Source organism: Sphaeramia orbicularis, chromosome 11 (assembly GCF_902148855.1).
Source record: "Sphaeramia orbicularis chromosome 11, fSphaOr1.1, whole genome shotgun sequence".
NCBI lineage: Eukaryota > Metazoa > Chordata > Actinopteri > Kurtiformes > Apogonidae > Sphaeramia > Sphaeramia orbicularis.
In genome coordinates, this window is record NC_043967.1 from 35,910,244 (window position 1) to 35,929,489 (window position 19,246).

Consider the following 19,246-nt stretch of genomic DNA (forward strand, 5'->3'; position numbering starts at 1 on the left):
ATATTCCATTCACAATTTGTAGCCAGTCGTTAGTTGTAAGTGGTTCTAATCTGCACCATTTTTTGGTAATAGCCTTTTTAAAGGCTGCTAATAGTATTTTAAACAAATATCTATCATTTTTACATTACATACATTATTACATTATTTCCAATTATTTCCAATAATACATCTGAAATACATCACCAAGGGATTTAGGGATTGCATAACCCAATATCTTAACAATTGTTGAATATACATTATCCCAAAATGATGCAAGTTTAGGACTTAAAAGTTTGGACATATTTTCAGTATGGACTACAACCGCTGCTGCTGATAAACAATTTTGTCGTACTTGGAGAAATGTTCGTCAAAAGTCTTGACCTTATTTGTGCAAATGTTGTGATGTAACTAGTTACAGACATAACAAATTTAACAGGAATTAAAATGGGTTGTAGAAAGAAATCCACTCAGTTTTGCCAGAATGAATATAAAGATAGCTTTGCAGCACCTGGAGGATTCAAATTCAAACTTTTTGAACTATTAGGGTCCAAATACACAAATAAATGAACCAAAGACTAATAAAAGTGGGTTTAGCAAAATATGGCCCTTTTAAGAGATCTGAGCTGAACTGAGCTTATTTTCTACAATACTCTTTTATAATTAAGGGAACTGAGGCCATGCTAACATCCAGGTTAGTCCATAAAAATATGTCATCCCATTAGCCAGTCTATGAACACTGGTATGTTTTCAGTAGTTTTAGAGCTCAAACATCTTTGTCAGGATAAATACTTTAGAAAATATTAAAAATCCAAAGTACAACTTGAGTTGAAAACAGACTCACACTCCTCATGGTAACATCGTCTATCATTTGTTTTGCTTTCTTCTATACAGAGATATGAAATAAGTTTACAGGACGTCATCACAAACAAACACGGAGGAGAATAAATGCACTGAAAAACAGGATAATTCAGAACAGGAATTGCTAATATTTTCAGAACAATTATTGTTGGAGCCTAAATGACCTTGATTCATCACAATTCCACATTTGGTTTCATAAATTGATAAGGACTTGCAAGTAAAAACATTACTTTGCATGCTTAGTGTATTTGAGGAATTATTCAGTTATGTATGTTATGAATTTTGGCATATGAGGATGGGTTTATGATTTACATATCTGGAATTTTGTTTAATTCATGTATTAGGGAATGGAATTGTTGTTACTTGATGCTTGGTAATGTATGTTTATTTTTTTTTAAGATAAAATATACTTTACTGATCCCCCGAGGGTGGAATCCAAGTGTGTACAGCAGCACAAGACAGTATGCATCAATACAACAGAAAAATAAAGAGATAAAAAATATAAACAAGTTTGTTAAAGTGACTAAAGTGATAAAAAATAGCAAGATGCTTTCAGATGCTCGATATCCTCCTTCCCTGGAGGACCTCTACAGTTCCCACTGTCTCATCAGAGATGCAACCCACCCTGGCTTTCCACTTTTTGAACTTTTACCCTCTGGCAGACGTTTCCCGACACTAAAGGCCAGCACAAACCGACTAAAAAACAGTTTTTATCCCAGGGCCATAACTGCACTGAATACTGCTGGACATTAACTAATTGTGTGGAATGCTGAATGTTGTCCAGAGTATATGATGATGTTTTATGTGTCTTTTATACTTTTAGTAACACTCTTTTTTATGCTACTTTTTTTTTTTTTTTAAGATATTTATGCCGTCAGGGTTTTCCTTTTATATTTTAGTTTTTATACTCTTTTATATACATTATTTATACTGTTTTTATGGCACCTAGGACGATTGCACTTTTTAATTTCATTGTACCTGTACAATGACAATAAAGACATTAAAATTAAAAATTAAATTAAATTAAATCAGTTAGTAATATACTGTAGGTGGACACGAAACTGGAATGGAGGATACAACATTTCTTTGTTTTCCTCTGCTTCATTGTTTTGTTTATGTTAATGTCAGTGCTTGAGTTTATTGTACACTTTTTTGATTCAGAAAAACTAAAACTATCATTTGCTGTTGTGGGTCCCTTTTTTATTAACCAAGGCGTGGATGCACATGGGGGAAACAATGGAGCATCAGACTACGGCGTCCATCATTAAAATACTCCAGTTACTGCACTGTTGACCATAAAAATGGAATAATTTCATTTTCAGACACATTCTTGTTTTTATTCTACTTTATACACATTAGTATCATCTTTCACCAGGTGTAACGATCACATACTGAGTCACAGTTACACTTTATCTGTTAAGAATAAATCACATTGTCTCAATCATTTCATGAAGAAAGAAAAATATTTTATTCCATCTTTACGGTCAACAGTGTAGATCAGGGGTGTCAAACATGTGGCCCGTGGGATGAATTTGCAAAGTGCAAAAATTCCACAGTCAAGGCAGTCGAACTCATTTTAGTTCAGGTTCCACATACAGACCAATGTGATCTACAGTAAAATAATAGCATAATAACCCACAAAAAATAATAACTCCATATTTTCTTCTCAGATTGATGTGAAAAAATTTTTTACATTATGCCTATAAATAATGACAACTTCGCATTTTTGTCTTAGTTTTAGAGCAAAAAATAACATTAAATTATGAAAATATTAACATTTACAAACTATCCTGTAACAATAAAATGTGAATAACCTGAACAAATGTGAACATCCTGAAATGTCTAAAGAAAATTCAGCACAATGTTATCTATTTTCTTATTGTTACTAAGTGTTTAGTGTCTTTGTAGATCTGATCCATAAGGAAAATATAAAAATGATAAGTTGGGGCATAATATTGTTAAAATTGCACAGAGTTTTCTTAAGAAATTTCAGTTTTTTCAAGTTAGTCACATCTTTTTTTGTTTGGGTAGATTATAAAAGAGTGTATTTTCATAATTGAATGGGGTTTTTTGCACTAAAACAAAGACAACAATTTGGAGTTGTGATTATTTATAAGTTATGCTGCTATTATTTTATTGGTCTGGCCCACTTGAGATCAAAATCAGGCTGAATGTGGCCCCTGAAAGAAAATGAGTTTGAGACCCCTGGTGTAGATGAATGTGAAGATGAAGTCTTTCAACCTGATTTAAAAAAAAAAAAAACAAAAAAAAAAAAACTGCACATACTGTAAATAAATCATTTTGTCCATATCCTCCATTTCTACTTCAGTCAGTGATAAAACCCATTTATGTGCGGGACCATCTCACAGCTAACCTCCACTTCCTTCCTTCCTCCTCCTCCTCCTCCTCCTCATGCCCCCTCAGGGTCAGTATTGATCAGCCCAGAGTGGGAGAGGTAGCTCCTTTGTTTCAGCACTATGCTGACCTCCGACCCCTGACCCCCCCCACTCCCTACGCTGCCCCTCCTCCCACCCTGTCCTCCACCTCATTTACACATTGCACCCCATTGTTGCTATGGCGCTAGCGACCTCTGACCCCTCTCAGGCTCCTACATCTGTTATCAATTAAATGGATAGGATGCTTTCCTCTGCTGAATACAACATTTATTTTTGGAAAAAACAGACAAAGAGGGAGAACGTGTGGATGCAAAATAACCTAGATGGTATTTAGAGACAGGAAGTTGTGGGGTTATTTTTACCGTTGCCTGTGATTAATGAAGAAGGGGGACAATCACATTAATAACACTTTTGGATCTTAAAAATACCCACAAAACCTTTTATTCTCTGAAATTCAACAAAGGCCATGAAATATAGCAGGTATTTTAGGTCTGGGAGATGTGGAGTTTACCATTTTTTCACTGAGTTTTAGCCTAAACTTAAATGTTAACAAAGTAATGACTTCGATAGAAGCATAAAATCTGCAAAAAAAGACAAACCTGACAAATAAGTTGTAGGTTTTTTCCAGCAACATTCATTAAAATTTAATATAGATGATTTTACATAAAGTCGTGAAATAAATTATTAGACCACCTTTGTTTTCTTCAATTTCTTGTTCATTTTAATGCCTGGTACAACTAAAGGTACATTTGTTTGGACAAATATAATAATAACAACAAAAATAGTTCATAGTAGTTTAATTTCAGAGCTGATATCTATCCATTTAACATGTTTTCTTGATAATAACCAAAATCCCTTCAGTTCTTCCATCAATATCTATGGCATTGTACTGACAAAAACAGTGCTTTTATTCATTCCATGTTTTCTTTTCTATCTGTTTTAGTCACATGATACACACAGGAGTTAGTACTTGATTGCATAACCATTGTTTTTGATGACTTTTGATGGTCTAATAATTTTTTACGCAACTGTATTTGTGTATGTATGTTAGCCCACTCATTTATGATCTAATAACAAAAAAAAATAAAAAAAAAATTAATAGAATAAATGATACTGTAGTTCCTCTGCTCTGCTCCTCTATAGCTGCAACAGTGAACAACACTCACTAACGTTAGCTTAGATATGGAGTGAGTGACCAGAACACAACAGGGTTAGGGTTAGGGTGTTGTGGAGTTCTCAGGGCACTCTCTGCCCAGAGTGCTGACTTCAAGGGTTAGGTGTAGTTTTTTCTACTTTAAAATCACAGAGAATATCAATTTTTCAGCTGAATTCCGTCGTTGTCTTTACCCTAACCCTAACCCCGAACATTTTGTGATGCAGTTTGTGTCTGGGAGAAAGGTATTTTGTTTGTTTTGTGTTTGACATTTGGGGACTGTGGTAGAAAAGAGCAACTCTCAACTGTTCCATAGCCTCAACGTAACAACACCAATCCAAAATTCTGGTGTTTAACCCATAAAGACCCAAACATCCCCTAGTGACTGAAACCATCTACTGATCTAAAATGTTTAATAACTATTGTTCAGTGAATTCTATCAATACATGTCAATAATTGGTATAAAATACAGTTTGTCATCTTTTCATGGTCATCAGATATGACTCGTTTGGACGTTCAGAGGCTCCGTAGTTACCATGGAAACACTGTCATCTTCTACAATATGGATTCACCAGTAAAACCCATGGAGTTGGATCAATGACACTAGATGGAGATGCTTGTTTTTACATGTAGTTCTTGATATCTTTGCTGAAAAACTCATTTTTCCCTCAGTTTTCTCTGTTTCTGATATAACAACCTTCAATTTTAATCTGAGTTTTAATGAACATCTACATGATCAGTGAATTAAATCTAGGAAAATACCTGATATACACTTAAAAAAACACAAAATACAGAGGATAATATAATAATAAATGGTGATAAATCACTTAAGAATGGTTAAATAGACAGAAAAAAAATAATATGGGAATTGACATAAAGTAACACTGGGTCTTTAGACTGCAAAAATCTAAATCTTACCAAGTGTTTTGTTTTGTTTTTTTTTCATTTCTAGTCAAAATATCTCATCACACTTAAAATAAGACAGAATCACACAAAGAGTAACTTTTCAGTGAGATATAAGAACTTATTTTTAGACAATAGATCTGGAAAATCTTAATTCAAGAAATCTTACCAAGATAATTTTCACTTGTTCCATTGGCAGATTTTTTTTTGCTTAATTCAAGGTTTTTTTTGTTTTTTTTTTGTGGTTAATTCAAGCAAAAAAAATCTGCCAGTGGACCAAGTGAAAATTACCTTGGTAAGATTTCTTGAATTAAGATTTTCCAGATCTATTGTCTAAAAATAAGTTCTTATATCTCACTGAAGTGTTACTCTTTAGGTGATTATGTCTTATTTTAAGTGTGATGAGATATTATTTGCTTTTTATTTTCTGTACGACACTGTTTTAATTGTACAGCTGTTTTATGTTTTTAACCCTTTCACGCATGAATTGTGAGAACCTTAGCCAAGATTATTTTGTTGAGTGTTTTTATTCCTCCTTAGGCATGAAAAAAACAATGCGATCGAGGCTTTTTTTTTTTTTTCTTATGGAGTTACAAAAATATCCATGCATTTAATTTTTGAAGTAAAGAAACGTGTTTAAAACCCAATATCAGAAAGTGATATGAAAACAATGAAGTAAAAACATTTTTAATGCAGCTAATCTGATGTCTTCTCACATTTATCATATTCTAATGCTAGTATTTACTCACTTCATGGAGATAATATGCAAAAAAAGCCTTCTTGTCTAACAAATAACAACTGATTTACACTAAAACATGTTAGTGCAGATCAGGTTTATCAAGAACAGCAAAGTTACAGTAATGGTCTGAATGTCAGGGTATGAGTAAGTGTCCACTGTGTTGGCTGATATGGAACTAAAACAACAAAACCCATTACTATACAAGAGAACAGCTGGAGAATAAGTGTCCACTGTAGTGACCTATGCATGAAAGGGTTAATCTATTCTTGCATTTTTCTTTTATTTTTCCACTGTAAGTCGCTTTGGGAAAAAGCATCTGCCAAATGCATAAATGTAATGTAAATTTGAACTAGAAATGAGAAGAATACACTTGGTAAGACTTTGATTTTTGCAGTGTATGAGTTAACTATATTTTTCCTTTTTATTTGACATAATAAAGACAGGAAACATGAGTGAGAGCGGATAAGAAGAAGCAAAGAACCCAGGTTAGATTCACTGTGACGTGCACCACTCCTTATGCATGTCCTCAAACTTACCTGTCAGCCTTGGAGCGCCGTTTCTGTGCACTTTTGGGTCTTCTTTCACTTCCCAAACACGCTGCTCCATCGGGCCCCTGTCACCCTGAGAGACTCCAGCCCTTTAGACGACTTCTTAAATGTGAATTCGACAGCTTCACCTTCTCTGAGGCTGCGGAAACCCTCCATGTGCAGTTTGCTCTGTAATGAAAAAAAAAAAAAAAGTGATGCATGAGGTTTGAAGAATGCAAGGATGTCAGCGTCACAAACAAGGCTCAGTATGTGACATTAATAAGCCCTTTTGTGCTTATGTGACGTGTGTTGGAGTCTGTTTTGTGCACATTAACCAATATAATTTCTAAAGAATTCTCTCTACAGGAGCCAAAGTGTGCAACTGTTAATGTTAGATTAAAAATGGAGTTCGCTAATATTAATAAAAACAACAGGATCCATCACAAATGCATCCACACATCTAACATACTGAGCCTTTAACTGTTTAAAAAGGCACAACACAGACTATTTCTGACTCAGTTTTCAGTCTGATCATGTTTATTGTTCATCCAGGGCAGCTTTTGTAATGTTAAAATACAAACAGGCTTAGTCATTTATTTTATCATTCATAACACTGGTCAACAACAAATTTATTAAGTTTTTTGAGCTGATTTAGGATAATTTTGGTGTGCTGAATCCAAAAACCACATTAATTTTGCTCAATCAGGTCAACTTTCTGAACTATGCTACATATTGGCTTTTTAACATTTTTGCTTACATTTATGGGCATTTTCACATCATATGATACAAAATTCTTTCATATTTCTTGCAATAAACGACTTCTGAAGATTTTACTTTTGCCAATTTATGATTAATGTTTTTTTTTTTAATATTACAGGTGAATGAAATGGCTTTGACTAGAAGATGTTGCAAAAATAAGCCTGACGTATTCTGCTACATCTGCGGTGAATACATACTAAATAATAAATACATCCTGTTAGAAAATGATTTTTTTTCTCTTAAAACCTATTTTGGGTGAGAACTATATAAAAAATCAACTGATAAAGTCACAAAAATGTAATCAATTTTGTGAGAAGATCAAATTTTTCAAAATCAAATTAGCAAAAAAAACCCTGACCTGATTGAGAAAAACAGATGTCATTTTTGGATTTAGCGGTGCAAAATGGTCCTAATTCAGTTGAAAAAACCTAGACAACTTGCAAAAAACATTTTTTTGTAACCCAGTGTAATTTACCTCGAATTTATTGCAATAAATAAATATTTTACTTTAAACTGTATTTGGCAATAAAAATACTGTTGCTGCTTTCACCCTTGAAGATCTAGAGCTATTGTGGCAACATTTAACCCCATTCCTGAATTATTTATTATCATTTCTTATGATGTTATTCTCTTTATTTAGCTTTTTTTTCAGTGTAAATCAATATTTTTCTTGTATTTAATTTACTAATCATGTAAATGTTCATAAAAGCTCAGAGTAAATACAAAGGTTATTATATCAAAACAGAAAAAAACTGTAGAAAAAGTCACTTATTTTGCAAAATATATCATTAACTGAACATACAGTCGTGAAAAAAATTATTAGAACATTAAAAGTCATCAAAAACAATGGTTATACAATCCAGTACTAACTCCTGTGTGTATCATGTGACTAAAAAAGACAGAAAAGAAAACATGGAATGCCTAAAAGCACTGTTTTTGTCAGTACAATGCCATAGATATTGATGGAAGAACTGAAGGGATTTTGGTTATTATCAAGAAAACATGTTAAATGGATAGATATCAGCTCTGAAATTATACTCTTATGAGCTATTTTTGTTGTTATCATTATATTTCTCCAAACAAATGTACCTTTAGTTGTACCAGGCATTAAAATGAACAAGAAATTAAAGAAAACAAGGGATGGTCTAATAGAATTTTCTGCGACTGTATGTAAAATCATCCATATTAAATTTAATGAATGTTGCTGGAAAAATCTACAACTTATTTGTCTTTTTTGCAGATCCTATGCATCCATTGAAGTCATTTCTTTGTTAACATTTAAGTTTAGGCTAAAACTCAGTGGAAAAAATGACAAACTCCACATCTTCCAGACCTAAAATACCTGCTATATTTTATGGCCTTTGTTGAATTTCAGAGAATAAAAGGTTTTGTGGGTATTTTTAAGATCCAAAAGTGTTACTAATGTGATTGTCCCCTTCTTTTGCCCCCTTATTTGTCCAAACTAATGTACCTTTAGTTGTACCAGGCATTACAATGAACAAGAAATTGAAGAAAACAAGGATGGTCTAAATAATTTTTTCCACGAATGTAGATGTTCATAAAAGCTCAAAGTAAATACAAAGGTTATTATATCAAAACAGAGAAAACTGAAGAAAAAGTCACTTATTTTGCTAAATATATCATTAGCTGAACTTAAAAGAGGAGTCTCCAACTACTGCTTTTTTTTCAAACTCCATGGGTTTAACTGGTGAATCAATGTTGTAGAAGATGACGGTGTTTCCACATTCACTTACAGAGCCTCTGAACGTCCAAACGGATCATATCTGATGATGACGAAAAGCAGAAAAACTGCATTTTACCTGAATTATTTACATGTATCAATAGGATTAGTGATTATTAAACATTTTAGATCAATAGATGACTTTAGTTTTAAATTTATATCTAAAGAACACAAGCATTAGTGATTAAAAAACCCTGTAAACACTTCGTCCATGAATCCTCACCTCTATCATATACATGTAGTTCTGTATCTGAGTGTATATATTGTGTATATGACAGTTCTGATGTCAGATCTGTTAAAACATCACTCCTCTTTGACAGGGTTTCCTCCTGCTGCTGGATCACACATGCATGTGTTTCCAACAAAACCACCAAAGCATTTCAACCCCCAACCCCCATCTGCCCTCTGAGCCCCTCCAGCAGCATGCAGTCCCAAATGAGTCCATCTGGTCAAGCCTCAAACTGACCACTGCATAGGAGGACACTGACCAGAGGTCTGTTTCAGCCAATATACACCCAGAGAGAAGACAATAACAGACAACTAAGAGCATAAGTGTTGAACATTCATTTATAGTTTATTGTTTATTTGCTATGAAACATTTTATGGAATGTTTTATAATTGTTATTTATTTAATGTTATTTTATTTATAAAATTTTTATATTTGCTTTTGCTACGTTTTCACATATAGAATTTGTGTGAATGCTATGTGCCTCCTGTTCATATTCCTGATGTCTTTTGGTATATATATTTACATGTTTATGTTTATATCTAATTTGGGTGTGGGGACTTATGTTAAGAAGGACAGCAAAAAATGTACACATTGTATGATGCATCCATGTTATGCTGTTGAAAATCCATAAATAAAACTATACAAATAAATAAACAAATAAACATTTCCTGAAATGTACGCTCAATGTTAAAACTCTAAACACAAATGCACGACCAGGAGCTCCACTAAAAACCGTATCATCCTGCATCTACTCTAAGCTCAGTCTTTAGACATTATAATTGTTTTGCTTTTCCGTTTTTATCATTTATGTCATTTTCATCATTTTTTGTAATTATTGTTTTTTCATCATTTCTCATCATTTTCTACATTTTTCTGTTTTCACTTACTTCTATCATTCTTCAAATGTATGTAATTTTTGTCCATTTGTATTGTTTTCACATCTTTCTATTTATGTCATTTGTTTGTTTTCATGTTTTTACATTATTTTAATTATTTTTCCTCATTAGTTAGTTTTTCTGTCACATTTTTTCATCCTTTACAAGCATGTATGTTTTTTTGTCATTGTTTTTGTTATCCATTTCATTGTTCATTGTTGACATCATTTTTGTGCTTATTTTTAAATGCAATTACATTTTTTTTTTGTGTTTGTTTTGTGTGTTTCTGTAATTGTCATCATTTACATCATTATTGTAAATTTATGCCAGTTTTTAACTTTTTATTAAATTTATATAATTTTTTTGTTGTTCTCACAGTTTTACACTATTTTAATAATTTTTCATCATTTACATCCTTCTCTTCACTTATTTATTAATCTCAACAGGAATTATTCATTCAAATAATCCGCAAATTTAAAACCATATAATCTTACATCTAAGCTCAGCCTTCAGTCATTGCACAACAGTCATCAAATGCACAAAAACGGTCGATACACACCGTTAGGATTAAAACATTGTGGTAAAAACCTGCTAAATTTAATAATAAGCCTTTTATTAATATGATTAATATCATATATACCAAATGCATTAAACAGAGCCTTTAAGAGCTGTGGTTTTTTCGGTCAATATGTCTTCCCATGTGCATTTCCTGCAGCTCGGTGGATAAAACGAACATGAAGTAATTGCTGTTTGTGGCTGGTGAATACCACCAGGATGACCTCGGACAAACAGGGGGATGGGACTCATTACAGAAAAGACCCGGTTCACTTCAACCACCAGTAATATTTCAGACATGACCGCACTGAGTTTTCTACACTATCAGTCATCTTCAGCCGTGACATATGATCTATGTCTGATTCTTGAAATACCACATTATTTTTCCTTTCAGGGAAGATTTAAGGCGACTTTTCACTTTTTGTAAAACATTGGACTGGATTTTATAGATGTGTAGCATAAACATTTACCACAGATCATCAGAAGTTAAACAAAAGAGACAAAATCATTGTAAATATGGAGTCTTACGTTGCCGGATGTACAGTTGCGGAAAAAATTATTAGACCACCCTTTTGTTTTCTTCAATTTCTTGTTCATTTTAATGCCTGGTACAACTAAAGGTACATTTGTTTGGACAAATATGATGATAACAACAAAAATAGCTCATAAGAGTATAATTTCAGAGCAGATATCTATCCATTTTCCATGTTTTCTGGATAATAACCAAAATCACTTCAGTTCTTCCATCAATATCTATGGCATTGTACTGACAAAAACACTGCTTTTAGGCATTCCATGTTTTCTTTTCTGTCTGTTTTAGTCACATGATACACACAGGAGTTAGTACAGGATTGCATAACCATTGTTTTTGATGACTTTTGATGGTCTAATAATTTTTTTCACGACTGTATGTTCAGTTAATGATATATTTTGCAAAATAAGTGACTTTTTCTACAGTTTTCTGTGTTTTGATATAATAACCTTTGTATTTACTCTGAGCTTTTATGAACATTTACATGATTAGTAAATTAAATACAGGAAAAATATTGATTTACACTGAAAAAAAGCTAAATAAAAATAAAAATCTGCAAAAAAGACAAACCTATTTGACAAATAAGTTGTAGGTTTTTGCCAGCAACATTCATTAAAATTGAATATAGATGATTTTACATAAAGTAAAGAAATAAATTTTACATAAAGTAAAGAAATAAATTATTAGACCACCTTTGTTTTCTTCAATTTCTTGTTCATTCTAATGGCTGGTCCAACTAAAGGTACATTTGTTTGGACAAATATAATGATAACAACAAAAATAGCTCATAGTAGTTTAATTTCAGAGCTGATATCTATTCATTTAACATGTTTTCTTGATAATAACCCAAATCCCTTCAGTTCTTACATCAATATCTATGGCATTGTACTGACAAAAACAGTGCTTTTAGGCATTCCATGTTTTCTTTTCTGTCTGTTTTAGTCACATGATACACACAGGAGTTAGTACTGGATTGCATAACCATTGTTTCTGATGACTTTTGATGGTCTAATAATTTTTTTCCACGACCGTATGTCCACACTTTGTTAGCACTGTGTCACTACTGAAGAAAGGTCAAATACCCTCCACATTTTTTTCTACAAGCGTTATTTGGCTAGTTCTGAGGCCAGGATACTACATTGAATTTACAAAATAACATTGGGAGAGGAGTTATTTTGGTGGAATATGAGTGCATCATGAAAAGCATAGTGGTATTAACCCATAAAGACCCAAACATCCACTGTGGACCAAAACTGTTTACTGATGTAAAATGTTTAATAACTTCTGAACAACTGATCCTATTAATAAGTGTAAATAATTGGTGTAAAATGCAGTTTTTCTTCTTTTTATGGTCATCAGATATGAAACATTTAGACGTTCAGAGGCTCCGTAGTGAACATGGAAACACTGTCATCTACTACAACATTGATTCATCAGTAAAACCCATAGAGTTGGATCAATGACAGTGGATGGAAACACTTGAAAATGTCACTTTTTCTTCAGTTTTCTCCTTTTCTGATAAAATAACCCTCAACTTTAATTTCAGCTTTTATGAACATCTACAGGGGTTGGACAAAATAATGGAAACACCTTCACCTCAAGATGATAATGCCCCAATCCATACAGCTAGAACTGTTAAAGAATGGCATGAGGAACATTCTAATGAAGTTGAGCATCTCGTATGGCCGGCACAGTCCCCAGACCTCAACATTATTGAGCATTTATGGTCAGTTTTAGAGATTCAAGTAAGACGTCGATTTCCACCGCCATCGTCTCTAAAAGAGTTGGAGGGTATTCTAACTGAAGAATGGCTTAAAATTCCTTTGGAAACAATTCACAAGTTGTATGAATCAATACCTCGGAGAATTGAGGCTGTAATTGCCGCAAAAGGCGGACCTACACCATATTAAATTATATTTTGTTGATTTTTTAAGGTGTTTCCATTATTTTGTCCAACCCCTGTACATGATCAGTGAATTAAATATAGAAAAATACATGGATTCCACTGAAAAATGCAAAATGAAGAAGACAATATTACAATAAATGGTGATAAATCACTTAAAAAACGTTAGTCATTTGGGAGCTGCCACAAAAGTAGTGTTGGGTCCTTATGGGTTAAACTCTGATCCTACAAAAGTAAACAAAGAAGTGTGTCTGTCAAAACTTGGCTTTTTTAGGGTGATGTCGCATCACCAAGGTTGTTGTTCTTTAACGTAGCTAGGCAGACTTTTACAGTGATAACACACAGATAGAAGAAGGAAGGAGAATGACAATCCTGCCTCTGCATGACGGAAATATTCATCCTTATTCTAACAGTACATCCAGAGCCACAATGGTAAAAGTGAAAGGACAGAGATAAACTGAAGCTATGACAATGTGTCTTTAGCATTTACACAGTAGAAAAAAGTGGATGCACCCACTGTGATGTAACTCACCTGTCACTAAAAGAGCTCATCCTACATACACTTCAAAAGACAAACAAGACATGTTTGAAAAAGTGTGGAGCCGTTTCATTAATTATATGAAGAACAAAGATTTGACTTATCTGTTGTGGGTATCTGGGACACTATAACTATTCCCTGTACACATCCACAATCATATGCTGTATTCTGACAATACTATTCAACATCCAGAAGGACTCTCATGGATTCAAGCATTGATTTTAAATGTACCTTTTTGTCTGTTTATTTGATGGTTTGTATGGTTTTATTTTGTATAAATAACCTGTAAAAAAAAATCTCACTAACTAGAAAAGCACTCGGAGAGCGCAGACCTCCACCAAGGTAGATCATCCCCCACCCCTCGATCACTACCAAAATGTAATCATTTGTTCCTTGTGCCAGTATCAACATTTCCTGAAATTTTCATCTAAATCCATCCTTAACTTTTTGAGTTATCTTGCACACAGACAGACAGACAGACAAACCAATGCCAGCAAAAACATAACAAAATATATCATTGAAAAAAAAAAAAAAAAGAGGTCATCCTCTTATTAATGTATAATGCTAAACTAAAGTATATGTCTTTTTCCACTTATAATAAAACAATGTAATCTCAAGCGGGCTAAACCAGTAAAATAATAGCATAATAATCTATAAATATTAAGAACTCCAATTTTTTTTTTTGATTTAGTGCAAAAAATATAAATTAAATTATAAGAATATCTATATTTGCAAACAATCCTTAGAAAAAAAAGGGAATAACCTGATCAACCATGAACAACTTCAAATTTCCCAATAAAAATAAGTGGAAATTTAAAACTATTATGCCTCAATTTATCATTACCTCCGCCAAGGAGGTTATGTTTTTGGCGGCGTTGATTTGTCTGTCTGTCTGTCTGTGTGCAAGATAACTCAAAAAGTTATGGATAGATTTAGATGAAAATTTCAGGGAATGTTGATACTGGCACAAGGAACAAATGATTAAATTTTGGTGGTGATCGGTGGTGGGGGGTGGGGGTGGGGGCCACTGATCTGCCTTGGCGGAGGTCTGCGCTCTCCAAGTGCTTTTCTAGTTTACAGAGTGGGGAAGCAAAATTTACAATATTTTGAGGCAGGGATTGAAAGACAGTGTATGACCAATTAGTTTTTTGAAAGTCATGAGAATTTATTTGCCACAAGAAAATTGACATAATAGAAAATGTTTTTATTCTATGTGTCCTCCTTCTTTCTCAATAACTGCCTTCACACGCTTCCTGAAACTTGCGTAAGTGTTCCTCAAATATTCGGGTGACAACTTCTCCCATTCTTCTTTAATAGTATCTTCCAGACTTTCTCGTAATAGTTTTGCTCATAGTCATTCTCTTCTTTCCATTATAAACAGTCTTTATGGACACTCCAACTATTTTTGAAATCTCCTTTGGTGTGATGAGTGCATTCAGCAAATCACACACTCTTTGACGTTTGCTTTCCTGATTACTCATATGGGCAAAAGTTTCTGAAAAGGTATGGATAATAGTGTTAGGTATGATTATGACATCAATATATGTTTGGTTTCAAAACAATTGACGTAGTGCCTGCTGAGAAAAAACAACTAAATGTTCATTGTAAATTTTGCTTCCCCACCCTGTATTACGGTGGCCCAGAGGTGCAACAGGCCAAAAAATTATCCACTAGACGAAAAAAATTATCTACTACAAGAAAAAAAAAGAGAACAGCCTAAAAAAATTATCCACTAGATGAAAAAAATTATCTACTACAAGAAAAAAAGAGAACAGCCCAAAAAAATTATCCACTATAAGAAAAAAAAGAGAACAGCCTAAAAAAATTATCCACTAGATGAAAAAAATTATCTACTACAAGAAAAAAAAAAGAGAACAGCCTAAAAAAATTATCCACTAGATGAAAAAAATTATCTACTACAAGAAAAAAAAGAGAACAGCCTAAAAAAATTATCCACTATAAGAAAAAAAAGAGAACAGCCTAAAAAAAATTATCCACTACATGAAAAAAAATTATCTACTACAAGAAAAAAAAGAGAACAGCCTAAAAAAAATTATCCACTAGATGAAAAAAATTATCTACTACAAGAAAAAAAAGAGAACAGCCCAAAAAAATTATCCACTATAAGAAAAAAAAAGAGAACAGCCTAAAAAAATTATCCACCAGATGAAAAAAATTATCTACTACAAGAAAAAAAAAGAGAACAGCCCCAAAAAAATTATCCACTGTAAGAAAAAAAAGAGAGCAGCCGAAAATAAATTATCCACTAGATGAAAAAAAAATCCCCAATAAGAAAAAAGAGACCAGCCAAAAAAAATTATCCACTATAAGAAAAAAAAGAGAACAGCCTAAAAAAATTATTCACTAGATGAAAAAAATTATCTACTACAAGAAAAAAGAGAACAGCCCCCAAAAAAATTATCCACTGTAAGAAAAAAAAAGAGAACAGCCTAAAATAAATTATCCACTAGATGAAAAAAAAATCCCCTATAAGAAAAAAAAGAGACCAGCCAAAAAAATTATCCACTAAAAGAAAAAAAAGAGAACAGGCAAAAAAAATTATCTACTAGCCCAAAAAATTATTCACTATAAGAAAAAAAAAAAGAACAGGTGAAAAAAATTTATCTACTATGAGAAAAAAAGAGAGCAGCCCAAAAAAATATCCACTATAAGAAAAAAAAACATCATCCACCTTTTCAATTACGGGGGCGCTGTTTACCCGAAAGGTGTCTTGCTTTAAAATTAAGACCACCACAAAAAATAAAAGGATAGGCTGAAAAATTTTAAGGCTTTCGGCTAATGTGACTAATGCTAAGGAAGTACCCCACCGGAAGTGCAGGTCATGCGCTAAAAAATAAAGTTATTTTAAAATATAGATATTTCCATTAATATAGTTTGCAAAGCAGTTAAATGATTAAATACGGTTCCAGTGTCTGCTCAAGGTTAGGCATGGGCGTTAAATGGTTAAGGTTAGGGTTAGGGTATGGTTGGGGTTAGTTTTCAGTGGTAAATGGCCCTTGTGTGCACTGTGTGAAGGTTCGTTGCTAAGCTAATGCTAACGCGAAAAGTTGACGGTAACTTTGTGTTATTTTATTTTGAGAGGAGGAGAAGAGGAGCTTCCTGTGGAGCTCCACTATCATGGCATTGCCCATTTGTTTGCAGGTAGACCTCTCCTCCTCAACTCAAACGGAGTGTCTTCACTAACACTAGATCAAGAAGGACATTTTGTGGAGATAAAGATGTGTGCCGTGGTACCGCAGTGCCTCGGCACCTGGCAACGAGCTGAGCTGTGGTACCGAGCCATGGTACGCGGTGCCGTGCTGGGGTACGTCGCGGCACCAGCCGAGGTGCCACGGCACCTCGCGGCACCAGCCGAGGTGCCGCAATATGCACTCGCTGTCTCTCAACAAATGGGCGATGCCATGATAGTGGAGCTCCACAGGAAGCTCCTCTTCTCCTCCTCTCAAAATAAAATAATTTTAGAACTTCTTGTAGCGAATATTCATCAAAAATGATATTGAATGTCAGGCAGTTGAACAATTCAACACCGTAATCACACAATTGTTTACTCGCACTGGTAGTTCACAAAGTTACCGTCAACTTTTCGCGTTAGCATTAGCTTAGCAATGAACCTTCACACAGTGCACACAAGGGCCATTTACCACTGAAAACTAACCCCAACCATACCCTAACCCTAACCTTAACCATTTAACGCCCATGCCTAACCTGGAGCAGACACTGGAACCGTATTTAATCATTTAACTGCTTTGCAAACTATATTAATGTAAATATCTATATTTTAAAATAACTTTATTTTTTAGCGCACGACCTCCACTTCCGGTGGGGTACTTCCTTAGCATTAGCCACATTAGCCGAAAGCCTTAAAATTTTTCAGCCTATCCTTTTATTTTTTGTGGTGGTCTTAATTTTAAAGCAAGGCACCTTTCGGGTAAACAGCGCCCCCGTAATTGAAAAGGTGAATGATGTTTTTTTTTTTCTTATAGTGGATATTTTTTTGGGCTGCTCTCTTTTTTTTCTCATAGTAGATAATTTTTTTCACCTGTTCTTTTTTTTTTTCTTATAGTGAATAATTTTTTGGGCTAGTAGATAATTTTTTTTTGCCTGTTCTCTTTTTTTTCTTTTAGTGGATAATTTTTTTGGCTGCTCTCTTTTTTTTCTTATAGGGGATTTTTTTTTTTCATCTAGTGGATAATTTTTTTTAGGCTGTTCTCTTTTTTTTCTTATAGTGGATAATTTTTTTAGGCTGTTCTCTTTTTTTCTTGCAGTAGATAATTTTTTTGTCTAGTGGATAATTTTTTTAGGCTGTTCTCTTTTTTTTTTCCTTATAGTGGCTATTTTTTGGGCTGTTTTTCTCTTTTTTTTTTCTTGTAGTAGATAATTTTTTTCATCTGGTGGATAATTTTTTTAGGCTGTTCTCTTTTTTTTTTCTTGTAGTAGATAATTTTTTTCATCTCGTGGATAATTTTTTTAGGCTGCTCTCTTTTTTTTCTTGTAGTAGATAATTTTTTTCATCTAGTGGATAATTTTTTTAGGCTGTTCTCTTTTTTTTTCTTGTAGTAGATAATTTTTTTCGTCTAGTGGATAATTTTTTGGCCTGTTGCACCTCTGGGCCACCGTACTGTATATATGTGCATTAAGAGTGGATTTACAAATGCACAAAATATAATAACAGGCATGATACTGTTAAAATTTTGGAGCTTTAAATACGGACTTGACATTATTTACAGGTTATAATACTATTATTTTACTGTTCTGACCCACAAGAGATCAAATTGGGTTAAAATGAGTTTGACATCCTTTACTGTTCATCTTTATATTTCTCATATCCATCCCACAGGCCTGACTGGAACATGTGACAGGCCGGTTTTGGTCCGCAGGCCGTATGTTTCCCACCCCTGCTCTATAGACTCTAACTATAATCCTTCTCATTCATCATCCCTGACCCTTTGTCAGTTAGTCGGTGTATTTACCTTCAGAGACCCCAGCCTCTGCCTGCATTTTCTATTTTCTTCTCGCTTTGCTGCATTTGGGTCATTACTAGGTGTTGACCCTCAGGCAGTGAGTTTATACTTTCAGCCAATAACAGCATAATCAACCTTAACAGAAGCGACTCCTGCAGACTGTTAGATTTCACCAGTCCAATAAGTTTATTAACAGCCACACTATAGAATATAGATAAAATATAATGGAAATGTGTCCATACTGTCCAATGATATGAGCTATCTATGTTGTGTTTTAAGTGTTTTTAATTATTTTGTGTTTTACTTGTTTTTAATCAGTTGTGCTGTGTTTTTGATGTGTTCAAGTGTTTTTAATGCCTGAGTGTGGTGTTTAAACTTTGTTTTACAACCATGACAAAAGACAAATTTCTGTTTTTACTTGGAACAATGTTGTCTATCTATCTATCTATCTATCTATCTATCTATCTATCTATCTATCTATCTATCTATCTATCTATCTATCTATCTATCTATCTATCTATCTATCTATCTATCTATCTGTCTATGGAATAACAATTTACTGCCACAAATTGATTCA

The 19,246-nt window shown here is 33.4% G+C and overlaps 1 pseudogene; it reads right to left on the reverse strand.

Annotated features, from left to right (window-relative positions):
* Window positions 1-19,246, reverse strand: part of LOC115428157 (protein lin-28 homolog A-like) — a 56,456-nt pseudogene that overhangs the window by 9,688 nt on the left and 27,522 nt on the right.